Source organism: Limulus polyphemus, unplaced genomic scaffold (genome assembly GCF_000517525.1).
Source record: "Limulus polyphemus unplaced genomic scaffold, Limulus_polyphemus-2.1.2 Scaffold6439, whole genome shotgun sequence".
Taxonomy (NCBI): Eukaryota; Metazoa; Arthropoda; class Merostomata; order Xiphosura; family Limulidae; genus Limulus; species Limulus polyphemus.
The window spans coordinates 24523-31735 of record NW_013672049.1 but is presented as its reverse complement, the minus strand read 5'-3'; the positions used below and the strand labels follow the sequence as shown (position 1 = coordinate 31735).

Genomic DNA, 7213 nt, shown 5'->3' with positions numbered 1-7213 from the left:
ATATAACTAAAACCACAATAATAAATACCGTGAAGTAATCCTTTGTTAAGAAACAAGCAGTAAAGTTGTATTGTAAACAATGTTTATATAAAGTTATATCTAAACATAAGATTAATAACAATTACAATAATAAATACCGTGAAGTAATCGTTTGTTAAGAAACAAGCAGTAAAGTTGTATTGTAAACAATGTTTATATAAAGTTATATCTAAACACAGGATTAATAACAATTACAATAATAAATACCTTGAAGTAATCGTTTGTTAAGAAACAAGCGGTAAATATTAAAGTTTTATTGTGAACAATACTTACATACAACCAAACAAATAACAGTACTTGAATAAGTGAATTATTTATATATATAACATATTAAACAAGGTAAGTAGAATCTTATAAATAAATAAAGAGTTCTATGTTTATCTTTATATTCTAAGTCCACTAATAAATTCATTATCATACATTTTTAAAAATCTATATTCTCCTAACTGATTCATTACTTTGTTTTTCTGAAATATTCAGCTGTATGTTTGGTTCGATGTTTTTCTTCTAGAGTACACAAGTAATATATATTTTGTAAAGTTTAATAAGTCTAATGCTGACAAACCGTTTCCACAGAGAAATTGCACAAAGCAAATTTGTTTTCCACGTTATCTTCATGGTTCTGTGTAATTTACGGAATTGTAGGGTAGAAAAATCTTGTCACGACTTTTCTGTCCGAATTAATGTGGTTACGAAACCAACAGTAGGCAGCAAACAAAAGTGGTGATGTCAGCTTTTAGAATATTACTCTGCTGTTCGGGAACCACCGTGTCAGGGGCAGACGCCCCCCTCCATTTGGATCTACAGACTAAGCGTTATTGGAAGACTGGCAATTTGAATACATCTTTGAGCAATTTTCTATATATTATGTACTGTTGTCTTGTCGACCAATGTGACTCCCACGTGGCACGTGGCACGCTTGACCTACATCAGCCTATGAAAATGGTAGAGGGATGAGAAAAGAGGTTTGTTTGGATGAGGAAGTGGCTTACAGAACGTAAAAACACAAATCAGAATCGCAGGAGCTGAGAGAGAATCAATGTATCATTAGAGAAAACGAATCGTATGTTGTACATTGTTAGAAACCCGGAGTTGTGAACAGTAGTGTCTTATTATATTGTTAGAAACCCGGAGTTGTGAGAAGAGCAGTGTCTTATTATATTGTTAGAAACCCGGAGTTGTGAGAAGAGCAGTGTCTTATTATATTGTTAGAAACCCGGAGTTGTGAGAAGAGCAGTGTCTTATTATATTGTTATACACCTGGAGTTGTGAGAGAATCAATGTATCATTAGAGAAAACGAATCGTATGTTGTACATTGTTAGAAACCCGGAGTTGTGAGAAGAGCAGTGTTTTATTATATTGTTAGAAACTCGGAGTTGTGAGAAGAGCAGTGTCTTATTATATTGTTAGAAACTCGGAGTTGAGAACAGTAGTGTCTTATTATATTGTTATACACCTGGAGTTGAGAACAGTAGTATCTTATTATATTGTTAGAAACCCGGAGTTGCGAGAAGAGCAGTGTCTTATTGTATTGTTAGAAACCCGGAGTTGAGAACAGTAGTGTCTTATTATATTGTTATAGACCTGGAGTTGAGAACAGTAGTATCTTATTATATTGTTAGAAAGCCGGAGTTGTGAACAGTAGTGTGTTATTATATTGTTAGAAACCTGGAGAGTTGCTAGAAGAGCAGTGTCTTATTATATTGTTAGAAACTCGGAGTTGAGAACAGCAGTGTCTTGTTATATTGTTAGAAACCTGGAGAGTTGCTAGAAGAGCAGTGTCTTATTATATTGTTAGAAACTCGGAGTTGAGAACAGCAGTGTCTTGTTATATTGTTAGAAACCCGGAGTTGTGATAAGAGCAGTGTCTTATTATATTGTTAGAAACTCGGAGTTGAGAACAGTAGTGTCTTATTATATTGTTATAAACCTGGAGTTGAGAACAGTAGTATCTTATTATATTGTTAGAAAGCCGGAGTTGTGAACAGTAGTGTGTTATTATATTGTTAGAAACCTGGAGTTGAGAACAGTAGTATCTTATTATATTGTTAGAAAGCCGGAGTTGTGAACAGTAGTGTATTATTATATTGTTAGAAACTTGGAGTTGTGAGAACAGCAGTGTGTTATTATATTGTTAGAAACCTTGAGTTGAGAACAGTAGTATCTTATTATATTGTTAGAAAACCGGAGTTGTGAACAGCAGTGTGTTATTATATTGTTAGAAACCTTGAGTTGAGAACAGTAGTATCTTATTATATTGTTAGAAACCTGGAGTTGTGAGAAGAGCAGTGTCTTATTGTACACATTGTTAGAAACCAAGAGTTGTGAGAAGAGCAGTGTCTTATTGTACACATTATTAGAAACCAAGAGTTGTGAGAAGAGCAGTGTCTTATTGTACACATTGTTAGAAACCAAGAGTTGTGAGAAGAGTAGTGTCTTATTGTACACATTGTTAGAAACCAAGAGTTGTGAGAAGAGCAGTGTCTTATTGTACACATTGTTAGAAACCTGGAGTTGTGAGAAGAGCAGTGTCTTATTGTACACATTGTTAGAAACCAAGAGTTGTGAGAAGAGCAGTGTCTTATTGTACACATTGTTAGAAACCAAGAGTTGTGAGAAGAGCAGTGTTTTACAAATTGTTACGAAGTAGCAGTATTTCAAAGAGTGGCGTCATATCGTTTTATTAGTAGCTTGTAGCATCATTAGAAACACTACAGGGTAAGTAATTACATTATTAAAACAAAGTTCAGTTAAGTGTCGATTGGTGGCGTTTAATCAAGGGCAGATATCTGGGCTTCAAAATATATAATCTCTGACACCCGGTAAACGAAAACGCGTTTCTGTTTGTGTCCCCCCTCCCAGTGGCACAGCGGTATGTCTGCGAGTTTACAATGCTAAAAACCTGGTTTCGATACCCGTTATGGGCAGATCACAGATAGCCCTTTGTGTAGCTTTGTACTTAACTACAAACAAACTGTTTGTGTGTTTCTAACCAATATAACTGCTAGATTGTACTATTTATAGAGTAGTGGCACTTTTAATGTGTAATATAAAGTGTGATATTAATGTGTAATATAAAGTGTGATATTAATGTGTAATATAAAGTGTGATATTAATGTGATATTAATGTGTAATATAAAGTGTGATATTAATGTGATATTAATGTGTAATATAAAGTGTGATATTAATGTGTAAAATAAGGAGGAAACATGATTAAACTGATAGAGTGGAAGATGTTAAAACTTTAACACATAACCTAATGTTTGGGTAGTGTACGTTACTATATAAAACTTTCACACATAACCTTATGTTTCGGTAGTGTACGTTACTATATAAAACTTTCACACATAACCTTATGTTTCGGTAGTGTACGTTACTATATAAAACTTTAACACTTAACCTAATGTTTAGGTAGTGTACGTTACTATATAAAACTTTAACACATAACCTAATGTTTGGGTAGTGTACGTTACTATATAAAACTTTAACACATAACCTAATGTTTGGGTAGTGTTCGTTACATCAGAACTCGAAGTATGTCAAACAGAAGTATTATTTCACAATATTTTCCTCATACAGTAAATAGGATAACTTGCAGTTTCCCTGTTCGTTAGTCCTAGAAGGGTAAACCGAATGCTGAAATCACCCTTTGTTAGAGTAATTAAACAATTTCTGTTACCTAAAAAGCATTATAATGACAGATCGATCATTAGCCTAGCCATTCAGCCATTCATTCTAGCCTCCTAGCGGCTCAAGACTTTATCCGAAGACACAACACAGATAGCTATTCTGTAACTTCGCGGTTAACTAGAAAACAAAACAAAAAATTATTCTTGTTTATATATGTTGTTCAGCTATGTTAGTTTACAGGTACTATAGTTGATGTAACTTATTTAATTAGTGTTAACTTACAGGTACTATAGTTTATGCATGTTGTTCAGCTATGTTAATTTACAGGTACTATAGTTGATGTAAGTTATTTAATTAGTGTTAACTTACAGGTACTATAGTTTATGCATATTGTTCAGCTAGTGTTAAGTAACTGGTACTACAGTTGATGTAAGTTATTTAATTAGTATTAACTTACAGGTACTATAGTTTATGCATGTTGTTCAGCTAGTATTAAGTAACTGGTACTACAGTTGATGTAAGTTATTTAATTAGTATTAACTTACAGGTACTATAGTTTATGCATGTTGTTCAGCTAGTATTAAGTAACTGGTACTATAGTTTATGTATGTTGTTCAGCTAGTGTTAACTTACAGGTATTATAGTTTATGCACGTTGTTCAGCTAGTGTTAAGTAACTGGTACTATATTTGATGCATGTTATTCAGCTAGTGTTATCTTACAGGCACTATGGTTGACGTACGTTGTTCAGTTAATATATATATATGCTACTCAGATAATGCTAACCTACTTTCAAATCATTAGTAGTCTGTATGGTACCATAGTTGAAATATAATTTCCAGACTATTAGTTTTAAGTTACTATTTGTTTTCCATTAGGTTTTAAATTACTATATGTAGTTTAAGACCTTTTAGGTTATTACTATGTGTAGTTTATATTGTTTTAAGTTATCATTTGTAGTTCATGTTGTTTTAATCTTCAACTTGTAGTTCATGTTGTTTTAAGTTATCGTTTTTAGTTCATGAAGTTTTAAATTATTAATTGTAGTTCATGAATTTTAAGTTATCATTTTTAGTTCATGAAGTTTTAAATTATTAATTGTAGTTCATGAATTTTAAGTTATCATTTGTAGTTCACGATGATTCAACTTTGGATTTGGCTACCATCCACACTCTATTGCTGGTTTTTTCTCATAGCGAAAGACTTAAGTCCAAAACACGAAGCAAGATATTTTGACGTTTCTTATTCTTTGTTTCTAACAGTCTGCTATTGTTTACATTTCCGAGAGAAAGGTTGTTTAGCTATTGTATACGGTTCGATAACTTGCGGTTTAAAACATTGATAATAATCTTGGAATTTTAAAGAGAAATTAGTGAAGCGTTTGTATAAAGATATTTAACTGAAATTATTGCTAAAGCCTAGGTGACAAAAAATATATAAAAACTTGTTTATGATGTATATATCTAGAAAGAGCTATTACTACATCGATAAAAATAAACTTCATTTTCACTGGTATTTAGGTCATACTAGTATACACTCTATAGAGGGCGCAACTAACCCTTTCTGCATTTGTACTGCAAGCTTTTCACCTCTAGGGTTAAGAGGTCTAATTGTTAGTTCATTAAGTCACTATTTTCTTGCTGCAGGTCACATGGTTTGCTCACGTTCCACTGACCTTCCGGCACAAGAGGATGCGAAACACACACGGAACAGGTTTTTTGCAGAGTATGAAGGACAACGACGTCAGAGTACATTTTTACTTGTGTTCGTTTCGTTGGCCACTAACATCTTAGAGTAACACAAATTCCCGTTGAGGACTGACAAACCTCAGGTTAACGAAAGTGGTACTTCGTAACATGTTTTAAATAAGAAATAAAAACAAAACTCAGAGGATAAAGCCCTGTTTATGTAAATTTGTGTGTGTCTGTTGTTGCTTGCACATGTACTGTAGCCCTGTTTATATTGTTGTGAAGATTTGCATCTTTCTATTGTTGTTTGTGCATGTAGCCTTGTTTATATTGTTGCGAAGATTTGCTTGTTTCTATTGTTGTTTGTACATGTAGCCCTGTTTATATTGTTGTGAAGATTTGTTTGTTTCTATTGTTGTTTGTACATGTAGTCCTGATTAATTTTGTGGTTACTTTTGAGTTTTCTGTTACATATTGTCCTTTAGAGAGTGGTGGTTAATGTTGAGTTTTCTGTTATATATTGTCCTCTAGAGAATGGTGGTTAATATGGAGTTTTCTGTTACATACTGTCCTCTAGAGAGTAGTGGTTAATATGGAGTTTTCTGTTACATACTGTCCTCTAGAGAATGGTGGTTAATATGGAGTTTTCTGTTACATATTGTCTTCTAGAGAATGGTGGTTAATGTTGAGTTTTCTGTTATATATTGTCCTCTAGAGAATGGTGGTTAATATGGAGTTTTCTGTTACATATTGTCTCTTAGAGAGTAGTGGTTAACTGTTGAGTTTTCTGTTATATATTGTCCTCTAGAGAATGGTGGTTAATATGGAGTTTTCTGTTACATATTGTCCTTTAGAGAGTGGTGGTTAATGTTGAGTTTTCTGTTATATATTGTCTTCTAGAGAATGGTGGTTAATGTTGAGTTTCCGTTATATACTGTCCTCTAGAGAGTGTTGGTTAATGTTGAGTTTCCGTTATATACTGTCCTCTAGAGAGTGTTGGTTAATGTTGAGTTTTCTGTTACATATTGTTCTATGGAGAGTAGTGGTTAATATGGAGATTTCTGTTACATGTTGTCCTCTAGAGAGTGGTGGTTAATGTTGAGTTTTCTTATTAACCACCACTCTCTAGAGGACAATATGTAACAGAAAACTCAACATTAACCACCACTCTCTAGAGGACAGTATGTAACAGAAAACTCAACATTAACCACCACTCTCTAGAGGACAATATGTAACAGCAAACTCAACATTAACCAACACTCTCTAGAGGACAGTATATAACAGAAAACTCAACATTAACCACCACTCTCTAGAGGACAGTATGTAACATGGAGTTTTCTGTTACATATTGTCCTCTTGAGATTGGTGGTTAATGTTGAGTCCTCTAGAGAGTGGTGGTTAATGTTGAGTTTTCTGTTACATATTGTTCTATGGAGAGTAGTGGTTAATATGGAGATTTCTGTTACATGTTGTCCTCTAGAGAGTGGTGGTTAATATGGAGTTTTCTGTTACATATTGTCCTCTAGAGAGTAGTGGTTAATATGGAGTTTTCTGTTATTTATTTACTTCTAGGCAGTGCCGGTTAATGTTTAATTAGTTGATGGTTTCTGTTACAACAAAGACTCAGAAGAAAGTAAGACGATGAGGTCTTTATTTACTTTTAGAGGTTTTGGAATTCGTGTGGTGAGGTCTGTCAATATACGCTGATTTCAAAAGAATATTTGTTGTATTTATAGTTTACGTGCTCGTTTAGTGTTTCGTATTGTTTAAGATTTCAACTTTTACATTCAGTTCTTGATAACGGTTTAGAGAATTATCGTGTTCATATTACTGAATATGTTCTGTTTAATTTGATT

General features: G+C 33.2%; 1 protein-coding gene across 1 annotated transcript in view; it reads left to right on the top strand.

Annotated features, from left to right (window-relative positions):
- The first annotated feature begins 327 nt into the window (after window positions 1-327).
- The window catches only part of LOC111089494, a 30413-nt gene continuing 23527 nt past the window's right edge, over window positions 328-7213 (top strand). The window contains exons 1-2 of the mRNA XM_022402116.1: window positions 328-332; window positions 1545-1550. The gene's annotated coding sequence lies outside the window, so the exon portion shown is untranslated. The remainder of the gene's footprint in view (window positions 333-1544; window positions 1551-7213) is intronic.